The sequence below is a fragment of the Lissotriton vulgaris genome, chromosome 2_1, assembly GCF_964263255.1.
Source record: "Lissotriton vulgaris chromosome 2_1, aLisVul1.2, whole genome shotgun sequence".
NCBI lineage: Eukaryota > Metazoa > Chordata > Amphibia > Caudata > Salamandridae > Lissotriton > Lissotriton vulgaris.
Genome location: NC_141687.1, coordinates 468,067,559 through 468,085,294, shown reverse-complemented (window position 1 = coordinate 468,085,294; position 17,736 = coordinate 468,067,559). Strand labels below are relative to the sequence as shown.

Below are 17,736 nucleotides of genomic sequence, written 5' to 3'. Positions count from 1 at the left end.
GCAGATTGTTCCTTCGTCCTCTGATGTGGACTCATCTGGTTGGTAGGTTGGTTGTTCCATCTTCCTCCCTCTGGGGTGTGATGCAAGTGACACTTGCGAATGTTGCCTGCCCATCTTCCTCATGTGCCGTGGTCTGTTCCCTTCCCTGCACTGCGTTCTCTTTCTGCATACTGACGCGAAGTGATTCGTGATGCCGCAGTTGGTGCAGGTCTTTCCTTGTGCCGGGCATGCTTGTGAAGGGTGGTCTTGGTATCCACAATACCCGCATTGAGTCTTTGGGGTTTGTGGTTGGCGATCACGAGGTTTGTAAATTCTGTCTGGTGTCTTGACTGCGTCGGCCTTCTCTGTTTTGACCGTGACGCCCTTCTCCGCTCCTCGCACTACACCGTGTCCCTTTCCTCTGCTTGCGCTGCCGACAGATCATGAGATCGCACCAGTACTAGGATGTCATTCATCAGGATGTTCGGTTGCCTGAGTATGAGGCCACGTAGAACTTTGCTGCGAATTCCAAAAATTAGCTGGGCCCCTATTTCTTCTGTGGGCCTGTCTCCTACAATGTGGGTGGCAGCTAGTTCCCGGAGTCATGCATGAAAAGCGTCTACTGACTCGCCCTCTGCCTGCTTGGCTTGTCTGAGCTTAAAGTGTTTGAAGTCCGGGTTCATTTGCGGGTCGAAGTGGGCATTCAGGGCGGTGACAGCTGCTGCGTAGTCGTCAGGGTTTCCTGTGTTTGGTAGGTGCTTGAACAAAAGGTAAATTTCCTCCCCCGCGTAGTGGAGTAGCAATGACCGTTTCACTGCGCCATTCTTTTCCCTTGTGGCGATTAAGTAATTCTCCAGGCGACCTAGCCAGGTCTGCCACCGCGCCGCTGCTGTGGAGGGGCCTGCCGACTCGCTGAATGGAGGCATGACTCCTGAAGGTGGGTGATGGGGAACTGACGGCGCAGGGGCCTAGGCGGCGTTATCCTGATCTCCCATTGTACCAGACGTAGGTGCAGGAAAGCGTCTTGTCAAGGAAGCTGGTGCCTCGTGGTGGGCCTAGGCGCGTAGGTGCTGGCGCACGATGTAGGAATCGTGATAGCTTGCGCTCTTCCAGTGGTATGCCACTCACCGGTCTGGTGTGGGTCAGTGCTGTCATTTGGCTCCGCCCGGATGTCGCAATTTGCCCCTTCTTGATGCGAGCAGGAGATATCCGAGGCTCCTGTGGCAAGTGTTGCTTGGCAGGAGGGGGCAGCCGTGTTTGAAACTCTGGCCAGGAAGGGCTGCTTGTGAGGCCCTGAGGCGAAACAAGGTGTAGGCTGTTGCTTCTTGAAGTATAGCAGAGACAGCTTGCGCAACCTTATGGGGCTGGGCAAAAGCAGCGTGTGATGATCCCCACCCTCGTCGCCAAAGTTATGATCAGGGGGGTCCCTCCTGATACCAAAGTCACGCTGGGCCTAATTAGCGCGCCACGTTAATAACCGACACACACACACAGTATCGGCGTGTGTTGCGGACTGCCTCGCGGCTCCGTCCATCTTTAATTTATACACACACTCACGCCGCCAGCGTGAGTGCAAGGGCGGTCTTGGTTCAGCACGTGCTAGCGTTAAACACTGGTGTGCTGACCGTCACACTAATGAACGTCCAGACGTGGTCTGGCGTCCTTACGTGAGTGAAGCTAATAAAAGGGGCTAACCTCGCGCGACACGAGGTTTAGCGTGTTACACCGCTACTGTGTCCAGTACGTTTTTTTTTTGCTTTGTTTTTTGCAAAGTTTTATATAGCACAAACTTGACCCGAATCGGGTATCAGAGCGCTTTACATAGCACCAGTTACGTTACATGAAGACACTCATTCGTTTTTGTTAGGCACTGGGAGATTAAGTGATTTGCCCAGAATCACAGGATGTTTTAGCGTCATTACCGATGCTCGAACCCAGCTCCTCCAGGTCCAAGGTTGAGTGATCCCTGCTCTATGCCCGCAACGCTAACATCAGGCCACGCTACGACAGTTACACAGCGATCAATACAGAACTTCCAGAAGAGACAACTAAGGGACATCTTGATATACTGCAGCTTATTTCTGAAGTATATAGTGCACACTAATAGCAACAATCTTCACCGGAGGGCTGACCCTGCTGTAATGGATAAATTAAAGTGAATTGGTGAAATATAAAAAAAGTAAGGAAGCTACCACAGTGATTGAAAACAAATACTAAGAACAAGCATTGGTAAAGCCAATAGGTCTGATTATGGCAATATGGTGCAATGGTTCATTTTTAACTTCAGAGACATGCAACAAAAATATAAACAAGAAAACTAAAAATGACAATGTCTAGACCTGCCAGTCGTGTGACTGCAATAAAAATATTAAACTGTAAAAATGAACCATCACATATAATTTAATAGAAATGTGTGGGTGCTTAATATAAAATAGGTGCACCTTTTAGTTTTAATGTACAACACAGGAATATATGATTCTTTTTGGTACAAAGAAAAGGTGCATTGGATTCAATTATTGTAATCTGAAGACACAGTTTAAACACTCAAGAAGACTAAAAAATAGTTAAAAAAAGGGGTCAAGAATGGATGGAAAGAAAAAACACAATAACACAGTAAAGTATTGGCCAGCAACCCCTGGAATTTGATTGCAAATCTTTATCAGCGGATGTTTGCCTGTGATAAAGCTAAGTTCTCACTCACAGTAAAAAAGAGCCAATGGCCGAATTTAAGCTGACCCACTGCCCCTATATTTTGTATTACATTAAACTGGCAAAAAAAACTGTATCTACGCCAGACATAAAAAATAGAAATGGGCGTACAGTGCAGCGTTCAGTCAGTGTCACCTGCATATGACCGCATCCTCATATGTGACAGAACCAAGTTCAAAACGGAGGCAGCGGACCTCCACCTTCCCTCCCTAGCCCCCACCCTCTCCTCTATAACAGGTCTTTCTTTGGTGGATATCATTAGCAGCCAAAAAGAGTTGAGGGACCATTACTTCATACAACACAAAAAGCGGAAACAACTGGAAAATTAACTGTGTTGCTCAGTTACTGCATTTGCTGGCCATGTGAGCAGCCTTGTGACATGTGAATTTATTTTAAAGTACTGTACCTCTGAATAAAAATAAGGAGAAGAACCATATAATCATTCCGTCATATGCAAACCTCGTTTACCTGCTAGTCTTTCATTTCATGCAAGAGCGTACGCTGGGACTTGTAGTCAAATGAACCCGCTGACATGCCTTACTTGAAAACTTAATTTGAAAGGTGGGTGCGAGACCGGAAATGTTATGGCTTCCTGACGTGAGTCACGTGGTAGCCCCAAATGACACGTGACAGTGCATCCAGAGTACAGCACGTTTCGCACATTACTATTGGCCCAAAAAGCCAGCACATGCAATGCTTAAAACGGAGTCAGTTTTAAGCAATGCGTGTGCTGGTTACCTTCAAATTACTTTTTGCTTGTAAGTAAAGTAACAGAACTTTAAAAACTGAAGCTCAAGCATACAATATACTCAAGTACACAATCCAAATACACAAGCCATATGATAAAGTGAAACTGTACAGTGCATAGCGTTCAACACAATGAAGCACTTGAGTGTATTTAGAAGTACTTTGCAGCGTGCACTGCAAAGTACATGCAGGGTGTTGATACTGTGAAATGTGAAGCAGAGAGAGCACTCAGGCGAAAACTGATGCGAAGTGTCAATAGAACGCAAGATAGAAATGTAGGGGCAGGTTTGCAAGCCCCCTACGCCACTTTTGCGTCATTTTTAACATGGGTAAAATGAGGCAAATGTAGTGCAGGGGTCTTGTAAATCTGCCCCGTATAGTTCAGTGAAGCGCAGAGTGCACGCAAAAGGTTAAAGCTGTGTGAACGCTTTGTTTCTGCGGATTGCGGAACAGCGCATGTGACTATTTTTTTTAAATGTATTTATACATTTTTATATAGCGCGAACTTGTGCAATAAAGTGTGCACGTGCAGGACTAATGTGGCGAGTTTCTTCAAGCGGATCACACAAGTGTATAAGTAGTATTAAGAAGTCTACAAGAGCTGATCGGATGCTGTCCTCTGCTGTTATGTAGTGTAACTAACAGTTATGTGGAGTGAGATAGGGATGCGCGTGCAGAAATGCAACGGTGGTAAGAGCATAGTGTAAACGGTATGCAACTGCATAAAGAGTCGAAAAGTAAAATACAGGTAAGTCGTGTTGCGGAGTGTAGATCAGAACAGAACACAAGCTGGTGCATACATTAGTGAAGTGCATTAAATCAAGAGTTTTCTAAAACGAAGAGTGTGCAGTGCACGAACTGTGAAGGATATGCACGCGAGGGTACACGGGGTTGTGAAAGTATAGTTCAAAACACATGCAGTTGTGAAGTGTACACGGTAGAGCAGTGCAGTTGCGCGTTATGGGAACTTAAGCGTTCGGTGCAAGTTGTTCGTGCAAAGTTCCCAGAGCGTGAGGTGACGCTTATAGTGTAGGCCAGTGCATACGTGCACAGCAGGGCAATGCAGTGTGAGTGCACTGTTCTGCAGCCCTATGAACAGTCGGATACCCTGTGATTTCGTACGTTATGAATATGATGATGAAGTGCTCAAGGTGCCTTGTACGCCTGAAGGAATGATGCAATGATAAAAAATAAAAGTTCAGAAGTCCCCTAAAGTACCAAGCATGAGTGAGTGCCACTTACCCGAGCTGTGAAGAGGCAAACACTAAGTGAGTGCAACTTACCCCAAGCGGCGGTGGCTGCCTTGTTCGTTCACTCAGTGCCAACAGCACCCCCTGACAGCAGGACAGGCACTCTACCCATCTGGTGCCCACAAGGGTGGGCACTCTGTTAGCGGCCAGTGGTCTCCTGTCCTGTCCCTTTCTGCCAGGACCGGCCTGTGCTGGAGCCGGGCAGCCTTGCAGCTGTGGGTGGGAGTGTGGTAATGCTGGGCGAGGACGGTAGCTTCTCTTCCTCCCTCCTCCTCCGCACCCACCCCCCTTCGTCCCCCCTCTGCCGCTCGGATTGGGATCTTCCGCTCCGAGCTCTGCTGTCTCCCTCCCACCCTCCCACACATAGGCCTGTGACGCAGATCCTGCGTGGGAGGGAGGCTGGGCGTGGGCGACAGGCAGCAGCCTGGAATACCGAGCCCGGCGCTCGCACGCGCACCGGGGAGAGGGAGGGAGGGGGCGAAGGAGGGCAGGGCAGGCTACTAAAGGGGGGGGAGTGTGGTGAGAGATAAAGGGAAGGATAGGCTACCACGGGAGGGAGTGGGAGGGGATGAGAGCCGGGCAACCAAGGGAGGGAGCGTGGGGTGAGAGATTGCAGGTCTTGAGTCTGACAGGCAGGGAATGATAGTAGACGAGAAGGAGGGAAAGGCAAGAAGAGCCTGAGGGGAAGGGAAGGGCAGCCAGGAGATGAGAGGGAGAGGGACGGGCAAGAGTCTGACAGGAGAGAAATACAAGTAGGTGAGTGGAAAGGAAGAACAGAGGGTGAGAAACATGCTGTAGGAGGTGAGGGAGGGAAGGACAGGGTGAGAGAAATTGAAGGCTAAAAGAGATTAAATGAATTAAAAGGGAAGAGACAGAGGGAAGGACACACGATGGAGAGGTATAGTGGCGGATAAAGCAGACCAATGAACAAATGAGGGAAACACAACATGGAAAAGAGGATGGACGTGAGGAAAGATCAGAAGACTAAAGAAGGATGAAGTTAGTGTTGCCAGATTTTGAGACCCAGCCCAAAATTGAGTTACAATTCAAATTAGCCTCAGGGCAGGGGCGTGGATTAGTCTCTGAGATTGGAGAGATTGTGCATCTAAAATTTCCCAACTAAAAAGGCACTGGTTTTCAAGGTTCAGGATAGACTGCATGAGGAGCAAGGTCAGTACTGATTTGCATTAGGTAAGCCTCTGTCTAGAGGGGCACACTGGGTGAAAAATGGTGGGGTGGAATGCTACCCCAGGCGATTGCCGTTGGTTAGACTATTTGCAAGCATTAATGCCATCGCCTTTAGGGTGTTTGATCGCCAGTAGAATGCCTTGAAGCTTGAGACTGGTGCAGCTTTTCAAGCCTACTACTGCCAATGTCTGTGACGTCCAAAAAGTAGTATATTTCCATCAGTTTGAGGAGTACTTCAATGCATGCCGAATTACTGCTTTTCGGTAAACTCGTCACTATATATATTTTTGAACCTAATCCAAAAAACCAACAAGCTAAAACCGGTTAGTGAAATGAGAACAACGAGAAAAGGCAACACAGACATAGCAGACCTGACTCACTGTTCCCAGTCCCAAATACCAAACTAACGATGCATTTGAGGGGTGTCACACCCAAAACACTCTACCTAAAGCTATGCCCCTACCCGTCACACCCAAGCTTGGTAGTTCTCCCTGGGAACTCATGATTACAGTCACATACAACACAACAGTCTGGAGTCCCTGCTGTGGTGTTAATATGGAAAATGATAATGTTAATATGAAATAGATACATTCATTTATGAAAAAGAAATCATGTCCCTAGTAACAAAATCAGCCATTGTAAACTCCACTTCAACCAAGACTCGCAAATACATAGTCAGGCAAGCTCTGAGACTCAAACCCTCGGTTACTGATTTATAGTTCACAGGTGGGTTGATGTGTAGCTGGCAGATGATAGCACAGGAAACCCTAGATAAATCCCACAGATAGGCACACCGAACATACAATGGTCAAGGAAAAATGACCCCAATAACGCACACATGACTAGACGGGGTTCACGCTCTTCAAAGACACCAAAAAGTTTGATGCCACATGAGTTGGGAACATATAGCCAATCAGAACACAGCACATGCAATGATCTCACGCTCCCCATGCCGGGCATCTAGACACGTTATTAGGTTGACTTGAGGCACGTTACACACTGGCCACATTGTGTCCGCGCAAGGTCATGGCCCACTTGTAGTAACCATTTGACCATTCATTTCTGACTCTAAGGCAGCAACCAACATTCCTCACCATATATGGATCGCCAGAGAACTTTACAACCTGAAGAAAGGATGCCAACTGAATGTAAATTAAGACCGTCCTCAGACCATGTGCCTGTAACTGTTCTCCCGGCCTCCATGTTTAATTAAACAAACTGTTCTTGTTTTGCCAAATACCTCTTTTCTCTTGTTTAATAAGATATTTAATACACAAGTAACAGTTGGATCACTTATTTTAAATGTTTTTCCACTGCAAGACTTCTTTTTCAACTCTGCTAGAAGAAGCCTTGATTGTGGAGCTGTCAAATCTGTGCATGTGGGCAGGGCTTCATGTTTCAGTCCTTGCAAATCTTTTTATCAAGTGACTAAAGGCCCCATGCATTAAGCCTGACTCGCAAATAGAGGATCATATCAGGGTCGGACTGGGAACCAAAACCAGCCCTGGCAAAGTGCTCGGCCGGGGGGGGGAGGCAGTGGGGTGCCGCCGAGCTCTTTGCCAGGGTCGGTTTTCGGCCGATTTTGTTTCTGGGCAATTATGCTGCAAAAACGGCCCTGTAACAAAAACTGCCTCCAGGGCCTCCAAACTGGCCCCCACCTGTGCGGTGCACCGGGGGATTGCCCGGTGTCCGCTACGGCCAGTCCGGCCCTGGATCATATGCAGGCAAATTAATAGGGGGAGCCAAGCCGGGGGTCTAGCTTGGCTCGAAGAGTTCATGCACAAGTCGAGCAATGCACATATTATGCATGTATATCTTGCAACACACACATTTAAGATTATTATACAATCTTGTAAAAAATAAAAAAGTGCACTTCTTTAGCGTGCGGAAATGTTTCATCTTAACATGTCAGTTTATATCACTGCATAGACAGGTATTAAAAGTGATAGGTTTTGAGAAAATTCATGCCTCGCCCGCAAGAGCAATGCCATTAGTGAACTAAGAGGCAATTCAGTAGTCATGTAAATCCTGAACGTGCCCTAAATTCTTATTCGATGGAGCAAAATTATAGTCTAGTAAAAGTTACACAGGACCTGTCTTTTTGCCTTACTGTTGCAGAAAAGACTAGACTAAAAATTCTAATCCTGGCAAGAAGTACATGAATCTGTTTGAGGTCGAAATGAATGCAACAATACTTGTAGCAGAAAGGAAAAAGAAGCATTTCCTGATATTTTCAGCGATGTCCTCTACCAACATCGAACCATAACGCTCACCCAAGTCTGCTGTCACTGTCTACTTTGCTCTTGTCTCATATCCCTCCATACACCATCTTTATTAGTTCTGCCTACTCTCATATCACCTTTGACCCGAGCAATCTCATCAGACTGCAGCTCATTTACACTTATCACCCACCCAGGGCTTTGAGTGGGGCAGGTGCAAAAGCAAACTTGGAAATAAATAAATAAATAACTGATCCTTTCTCTCACCAATGACCCCAGCACCGCCAAAACCAACCTACACGAAGGAATGAAAGAAGTTGCCGAATGGATGAAACACAGCCGTCTGAAACTGAACTCAGATAAAACAGAAGTCCTCATCTTAGGTACATCCCCCTCTGCATGGGACGACTCTTGGTGGCCAGAAGCCCTTGGAAAAGCACCCATCCCGACAGACCACGCACGGAACCTAGGCGTTATCCTGGATTCTTCACTTTCAATGAACAGACAAGTCAGCGCCGTATCCTCATCTTGCTTCAACATTCTTCGCATGCTCAAAAAAACATTTCGCTGGATCCCCACCGAAACCAGAAAAACAGTCACCCATGCTCTGGTCACGAGCCGACTGGACTACGGAAACACCCTCTACGCAGGTACTACCGCTAAAATCCAGAAGAAACTCCAACGAATCCAAAACGCCTCAGCCAGGATCATATTAGACATCCCGCGTAACGAACACATCTCTGGCCACCTGAAAGACCTCCACTGGCTGCCCGTCGATAAGAGGATCACTTTCCGACTGCTGACCCACGCACACAAATCACTCTACGACATCGGACCAGAATGCCTCAACTCACGACTGTCCTTCTACACCCCCTCCCGCCAACTACGTTCTTCCAGCCAAGCCCTCGCCACTGTACCCCGCATCAACAAGACCACCATGGGAGGAAGATCCTTCTCATACCTGGCAGCTAAAACTTGGAACTCACTCCCCACTTACCTTCGCCTTACCCAGAACCACCTAGCATTCAGAAAGCAACTTAAAACATGGATATTTGACAAGCAATCCTCCTCCCCTCCCTAAGCGCCTTGAGACCCTCTGGGTATGTAGTGCACTATATAAATTCTTTGACTTGACTTGACTTGACTGTTGCAACCAATACATATGTCCTTTAGTTTATAGGCCAAAGCATCTGTGAAGTTCTCAACAGTAACTATAAAAAGACTTAGGTAATCCATGTCTGTTTATATTTCAAGTTTTACTTCATTCTACAATCCTGAAGAGTGTTTGTGTTTTTCAAGAGGTTGTGCTTCTTTAGTTTTACTTTCATCCAACTTCTGACTCTTAAATATTGTGAACCAAGTCACCGCTAGGTGTCTGAGTGAGGTCGGGGTATAGGTGGGTGCTTACAACATGGCACAATAGAAAACCCCTAGGCTAAAGGCAGTGCAAGTTTCTCACAGTGTCTGCCAGTGAGTCATGAAGATATTTAACCTGCATGCATATCTAATCCTTGTCCTCTCTGCAGACCGCACAGAGTGATGTTCATATATGTACCAACTGTAAATAAAAGCAGCACTGTGTGTGTGTGTGTGCCCCCCGAGGGCTAAGTCACAACCAGTTTTGCATGCCCATATGGTCAGGGTGATGCCAGGGTTGTAAATTCCCTATTCTCTCCACATCTTCCTGAATTCTCTATCTGCATTATCTCACTTGTTCTCTTCCCTGTTCAACACCAGCTTTGCACTCTTTCCTTCAGTACGTATTTCCTTTAATCAGTTCAGGAAATGAGGGGATCCGGCATATAATATTGAGCCAGATCTGGCCAACATCAGTGAAATCTGTTAAATTTATCCCAGTTTACTTTGCCAATATCAGGACTTATTCAGCGACGCCAGCATGTTGTCTGCTTTCCTTTCAAATCAGCAGCCTGCAAGGGATTGGGGTGGGGTGGGGTGGGGTGGGGGGGCAACGGGTGGGGGGTTAATCTCTTATTTGTAGTTCCACCTGGGCCTAACTCAAAGACCTCACTCAAAAGCAATCATCTCTCCTTTTATAGGAGTCTAACCTTGACTGGGAGCGACCTTTGGCCTACCACAAGATGCAAATGCAATAGAGGGGAAAAAGGGTTCTGTTTGTTATCACTTCACAATGAATTATGCAAGTGTTCAAATCAATTCCAAACTGACCCGCACCCGAGAAAATCGTATTTTTATGTATATAGCTAATGTTGTGTAAGTAATGTTTAGCAATAAAAACAAATATCAAACAGAGAAGACTTCACAAGCATAATTACTAATCAGCCACATGTCTTGATTGTAGTCAATTCAAAATCTTTATTGATACGCAGTTATCCTCCTTTATGTTATTCTTTTAAAAACATTACACAATTGCTTTGCTGCCAGATATTGGTGTTTAAATAGAGAAAGTAATCTTCCAGATCTTTTTTACTGCCTTTCCATATTAGTAATACTTCATCAATGTATAGGACATAGAACAAAATGCTCTCTATCCATTGCGAAGCCCCAGGGCCCCAGGCATGCTCCACCTCATATAGCCCCATGAATAAATTGGCGTAGGATTGAGCAAATCTGGAGCTCATCGCGAACCCTGTTGTTGTATAACGTCAGTCAAGTCAATGTCACTAATTTCTTTCTCTAATTGGGAAATGTCTTCTCTGATTTTCTTAAGTTTGCATTCAGGGTTCCGAATCAAAATATCCATCATTTTGTAGGATGCATTATATAAACCATCCTCCCACTTCCCTAGATTGTCCGCGTCCAGATCTTCGTAATTAGGAAAGATAAGAATTCGAAGACCACGTGGGATGCTCCTATTCTCTAGATATTTTTTTAGAGTGGCCCCATCCCACCATTTGGCGAGTTTTTGTTTTTTTAATCTTACAACCGTATGAATTTGTTTTTTAACCTCTCTGTCTTAGGTATTTTAGATGTAGCCTGTGTTGTCCTTGTGTCATTTTTGCCAAATAAGTCTCCCAAGAGCTCCTCCCTATTGTTGTCAAAGCCCATGTCTACCCATATTTACGGGCTGTTGTAGTTGAATGTGCTGGTAAGCTCAAATATAACTATAGTTCTGTGAACAAGGGTCAGAGCTTTTTACAAAGTTCCAGCACCAATCTACACTACCATGTATGCCTATATCATTAGAATATGACCACAGTGCGTTGGGTTTGGGATGTGACCCATATACACCCCACTTTGGTGGATAGCATCTACCATTACTAAATTTCGAACTGACCCCGCACCCGAGAGAATCGTATTCTTATGTATATAGCTAATGCTGTGCAAGTAATGTTTAGCAATAAAACAAATATCAAACAGGGAAGACTTCTCAAGCATAATTATTAATCAGCCAGACGTCTTGATTGTATTCAATTCAAAATCTTTATTAATACGCAGTTATCCTCCTTTATGCTTATTCTTTTAAAAACATCACACAATTGCTTTGATGCCAGATATTGGTGTCTATATATAGAAAGTAATCTTCCAGATCTTTTTTACTGCCTTTCCATTTTAGTAATACGTTGTCAATGTATCGGACATAGAACAAAATGTTCTCTATCCATTGCTAAGCCCAAGGGCCCCAGGCATGTTCCACCACATATAGCCTCATGAATAAATTGGCGTAGGATGGGGCAAATCTGGATCCCATCGCGGTCCCCTGTTGTTGTAGTAACCATTTATCTCCATGCATGAATGCATTTCGAGTCAGTATTAATTCTGCCATTGCCAGTAACATCTGGGTATGCTCCAGATGACTCGCATTCCTCTTATACAGGAAATGGGTCATCGATCTCATGCCATGAGTCTTTTCTATGCATGTATACAGACTCTCCAAATCCATTGTGACAAATGTGAAGATATCTGTTTCCCATTTGAGATCTTCTAGTTTGTATAGCAATTTCTTGCTATTCCTCAGATACGAAGGAAGATTTCTTACAAGAGGTTGAAGGAAAGTGTCTACATACTCCGCCAGGTGTTCTGTGGGTCCACCGTTGCCCGATATTATGGGGCGCCCTGGGGGGAAAGCACCCCCCATGTGTATCTTGGGGAGTATGTAGATACATGGATGTCTAGAATTGTGGGCAAAGAGGTATTTGTATTACCGGTCTGTAATTAGACCGGACTCCCACCAATCCGATAGTTTGGTGTTGATATTTTTTTCGATCTGTGCAGTGGGATTGGATTGAAGCTTTTTATAATAATTCACACAATCAAGTTGGCAATCTATTTCAGCAACGTAGTCTGTATAGTCCATCAGGACTATATTTCCTCCCTTATCCGCTTCGCGGATCACTATGGTAATATCATCTTTCAATGAATTCCAACACAGTTTTTGTTCCCTACTCAGATTTTACAAATGTGTGCATTTGCTATGGTGGTTGTGTGTTTCTTCTAGATGGTATAAGTCCTGTGTGACCTTAAAAGAAAAATCACCTAATCCAGGATAGTTAGTGTTCAAATCAATGTACAGAGAATGCTACATTAGACAGTGAGGTTTACAAAATGTACGCGCAACATATCATCCATACCGGTAGGCATTATCTGGTGAAGGTACTTGGTCTGGAAAACACAAAGTCAGGATTTAAAACATCACAGAGTGATTGAGGTTGTCTATGCTAATAACATATCATTACTACTTAAAAAAATGTTTTACCAAAAGATTGAGGAAAAACAATTAGGTTCTAAATCTGTGCCTTGCAGTTTGCATGCAGCTCCTTGATGGCGGGTTCAGCGCACAATGCGTTATAACAGTTAGATTGTAACTTAGGAACTTCAAGTAACAAAAGGATCCCTGTGACAATAGTAGTAACAAACTGATATAGGCACCGTTAGACCTGGCATCATTGGCGTGAGTCTCCCTTCCATTTTTGACGGATTGCCTCCTCTGTTTTGATATGTTTTTGCTGGATTTATGCTTTGGGCACGGTGCCACTGCTAATCAGTGCCACAGTGCAAGTGCTCCCTATGTTAAATTGATATACTAATTGGATTCCATGATTGGGTTATTTGATTTATCTGTCAGCCCCTAGTACAGTGCACCATGTGTGCCCAGGGCTTGTAAGCCAAATGCTGCTGGTGGGCTTGCAGCACTGGCTGTGCCACCCACAAAATCAGCTTGTAAAGTGTGTCTCAGGTCTACCATTGCAAGGTCTATGTGCAGTCTAGCACTGTCATGTCGACTTGGCAAAATGCACCCACTTGCCAGTCCTTAAACCTTCCCTTTGCTTCATATTATACACCCCTATGCTAGGCCCAAGGGCAGGGTGCATTGTAAGTATAAGGTTGGACATGCTCAGAAGTGTGTAGCATGTTCTAATAGTGATTTACAGCCATTTTCTTTTTTCACTATTGAAGGCTACCTGTTCTCATAGGCCAAAATGGGCAGTTAGAATATTACATTCTTATAATCCTAACTGACTCAGGGAACATGGTAGAAATTCGAATTTAGTATGCCTGAACTCAGAATAATAAAATACATCTTTTAGTAAAGGTTATTTTAATATTCTGTGTTTGCAAATACCACTGTTAGAAAGCAGGTATTTGCTTGCCTAACCATTTGAACCTGCCTCTGCTGGGTTGTGTATTCCTTGTCTAGGTTTGTGTGTGACAGGGCTGGGGCATTCCAGGAGACAGGCTGGGACAGCCCAGTGGTGAATAGAGACATTTACATCCAGATGGGAGGGAGGAGTATACCTGTTATGTTATGTTATGTTAATGGGGGTACTTTTATAGCGCACAGCTACTCCGAAGAGTGTCCCGGCGCTGAAGATCATCACAGGCCCAGAGTGGAAGGCAGAACGGGAGAGAGAGCTAAGAGCAGAATGGAATAAGTTATTGCGTGAAAAGCAGGGTCTTTAGATCCTTCCTGAATGCCAGCAGGTTGGTGTTGGATCTGAGTGACAGAGGAAGAGCGTTCCATAACCGGGGGGCGAGATGTTTAAAAGAACGGCCCCCGCAGAGTGCACGTTGGATCACCGGGGTGACCCCCTGGCCTGGGTGGAGGATCGCAAAGATCTAGAAGGCAAATAGAAGCTGATCCGTTTCCGAATATAACAGGCAAGTGTACCATGAAGGGCTTTGAAGGCAATGGTCAGGGCTTTAAAAGTGATCCGCTTCTTAATGGGCAGCCAGTGAAGAGTTCTGAGAAGATCGCTGGCCCTGGCTCTCCTAGTGAGGCCAAAGATGGCCCGGGCCGCAGAGTTTTGCACAACCTGGAGACGCGCAAGGAAGAAGTCCGGAAGGCCTAGGTACAGTATGTTGGAATAGTCCAGGCGAGAGCCTATCAGGGCCTGTACCGTGATCTTTCTATGCTCTAAAGATAAGAGCGGCAGAAACTTCCTTAGCATCTTCAAGATTGCAAAACATTTGCCAGCCAGACCAGCCACCTGGGCTTTAAACGAGAGGCTGTTGTCAATCTGGATACCCAGATTTTTAGCAGCTCCCGAATCGCCAGCAGAAGGGAACATGGCAGTAGGCCACCATTCCTTCCATCTGGGGTCCGCGGGGCAGCCGAAGAAGAGCACTTCGGACTTATCGGAGTTGCACTTGAGGCTGTTATGACTAAACCAGTCAAACACTGCCCCAAGGCAACCCCGGATGGACGCCCCATCAAAATCGCAGCCCTTGTCGCAGGTGAACAGGAGTTGTGTATCGTCCGGGTACGACACAATCTGGGCCCCAAAATCCTCCGCCAGTTCCGCCAGAGGGGTCATATAGATGTTAAAGAGCGAAGGACTCAGAATTAAGCCCTGCGGAACTCCAAACTCCAAAGGTGGCATTGCGGCAGAGAAAGGGGGGGCCCAGACTGTTTGCTGGCGATTCGAGAGAAAAGACCTAAACCACCGGAACACCGTCCCCCTCAGACCAATCTCCCAGAGTCTAGAAAGGAGGCGGTCATGGGGGACGGTGTCGAAAGCAGCGGAGAGGTCAAGCATAAACAACATGGCTCTGCCTCCTCTGTCCAGGGCCTGGGACCTGAATAGGGCTGGGCCTTCCCTCTACAATGCTGGCTCCACCCCCTGTGGCTTGTCTGATGTCTCTGCCCTGCCCTGTGAAAGGAGAGGAGGAATCATGTCAACAGAGTGCTCCAGAGCTGTATCTTCCCTCCCCTGTGCTGGCTCCACCTCATGTGGGGCGGCTGATGTTTCTTTCCTGCACAGTGAAAGGAAGAAGGGAGTCATGTAAACAAAGTGCTCATGAACTGGTTTGGACTAGGCAGAGGCCTCTCTGCCTTCAGAGAACCAAGGATTTGGGGGTATAAATATTGGGACCCTGATCCCAAGAAATGAGTTCACTTTTGGAACAAGAAACCTTTCTGCCAAGGATAAGAACCAAGGAAGCTGCAGGAGTTTGGACTGCCCCTCTGCCAGTGTGCTGTTTGATGGGTTGGCCTGCAGTGGTTGCTTCATTGCCAAGGGAAAGGAGAAGGAACTTTGTAAGGACTTTCATCTACAGAATATTCTCCAAGGGCTTGCACTGTGCTTGCCTCCTGCTGAAGTCTCAGGGACAAAAGACTTCACCTCCAGCTCCCTCCTGAATTTCCTTTCTGTCCAGTCACTTGCGTGTCGCTGGGAGCTGGAAGCGTGACGCATCGAGAGGAAGCGTGTCGCCACCACAGCTGAAATCATCACAACGCTGGAGAAGCGAGCCTTCGCTGCATCTCCCTGGAAGCGTGTATTCATTGTAGCTGCCTGCTGTTGCATCACCGGAGAAGCGTGATGCCATCGAGAGGGTCGCCATCGCATCACCGGGTAAGCGCGTCGCAGGGCCTGTTGCGGCTCCAAAGTACAGAGTCGTCGCAAGGCTGCCATGGCGTCATCGCATCGCCGCATCAAGGGCGCCATCTTCTCGTATCGCAACAGGATCATTGCATCGCATCAAGTAGCCATCTTACACACCGCACGGGCCCGCAGGACGAGAATCTACGCATCACCTCTGCTACGGTAAGGCTCACGAAGAGTCCTCTACTCTGCGCAAGCATTGAGGAAGGACGTAACCGTTCCCCCGGGTCACGGAAGCGACGCATCTCCCCTTCTGCTAGCCATTTTATTTACTTTGCGTTACGCATCCAGGTACTTTGTTGAGAGCTTTGTCGCATTTACCATCAACTTGAACTAAGAGACTTTAATCATCTTTTAAGTAACCTCAAGTGTAGTATTGTGGATTTTTGTCATTTGTGGTCTTGTGCTGAGTCTATATAAAGAATACTTATTTTTTATTAAACCTGTGTTGTGTCCATCTGTAGTGTTATCACTGTATTTCTGTGTATATTCACAAATGCTTAACACACTGCCTCTGAGATAAGCCTGTCTGGCCATGCCAAGCTACCAAGGGGGTGAGCAGGGGTTATTAAGGAATGTAATCCCCTTATCCTGACTTAGAAGTAAGGGTCCCTATTTGGACAAAGGTGAATACCATTGCCAACTAGAGACCCCCAGATCTAACATTGGTGGTCAACGGTGAGGATTTCGACTTTGTATTTGTGTTTCATATACAGTGATTGGTGTACACTACTAGTGAGTGCAGACCAAACGGGACCACATACTCTTTTTAGAATCCTTTTTCCTTGGACTGATTCTTACTACCAAGAGTAAACCAGCATCTGTTGCATCTATGGATCTTGATTTTGAGGAAGAGAGGTTGGAAACCTGCACTGTGAAACAGCTCAAGTATCTCTGAAGGAAATTGAAAGTTGCTACACCAGGTATTTCTAAAAAGGAAGACTACCAAAAGGCGCTGAGGGCCTGGGTAGAAGCAAGAAATGTTCATGATCTTGTGGTGGAGTTTGTTGGGGATGCAGATGGGCAAATTGATAGGCCAGTGTTTCCAGCCAGGGGTGGGGTGCCGTCCCCACATGGCAGCAGCGTCTCTTCCAAAAACCTGTCCCCCAGAGAGTTGGAAGACAGGGAGAGAAGTAGGGCGCATAAGCTGCAGTTGGTTAAACTTAAGATGGAGAGTCAGAGGGAAACAGAGAATAACAGGTTGTCTTTGGAAAGGCAAAGAATGAGAATGGAGCATGAGAGAATGTTGAGGGAGTTAGAGATCAAGGCCAAGGGCTTAGAAATCAATCCCTCTGGTGGCAACGCACCATCTGTGCCTTCAGAAGGCAGGGTACATATTCCCAAGGATGTCATCAAAGATTTTCACAAAGGTGGAGATATTGGTCACTGGTTTGCAGTGTATGAGATAGCAATGTTGGCCCACCAGGTCCCTGAAAAGGATTGGGGAGCGGGGTTGTGGAGCCGCTTTTTAACTGAAGGTAGGGATACTTTGTTAGACTTGCCCAGCACAAATAGGATGTCTTATCACCACATGAAGGAAGCACTGATGACAAGGTATGGGTTAACTCCAGAGCTCTATAGACAGAGGTTCAGGAATTGTAAGAAACTGGAGGGAACCACTTGGGTAGAATATGTGTCTTTCTTTTGCAGAGCTATGGATGGTTGGGTGAGGGGTAGCACTGTTGATAATTTTCAAGCTCTCTATGATTTGATTGCCAGGGAGCACTTATCTGCTAATTGTTTTCCAGAGCTACGCCAGCACCTTATTGATAGCAAGTTGACTAACCCTAGAAAACTTGCTGAGGAGGCGGACCCCTGTGTCAGTACCAGGGTCCACAAGCG

At 46.2% G+C, this 17,736-nt stretch overlaps 1 protein-coding gene across 2 annotated transcripts in view; it reads right to left on the bottom strand.

The window, feature by feature from the left end:
• Positions 1-5,025, bottom strand: part of NAB1 (NGFI-A binding protein 1) — a 140,694-nt gene extending 135,669 nt beyond the window's left edge. For both annotated transcript variants that reach the window (XM_086955377.1, XM_086955379.1), the window contains exon 1: positions 4,719-5,025. The gene's annotated coding sequence lies outside the window, so the exon portion shown is untranslated. The remainder of the gene's footprint in view (positions 1-4,718) is intronic.
• Between the last annotated feature and the right edge of the window lie 12,711 nt (positions 5,026-17,736).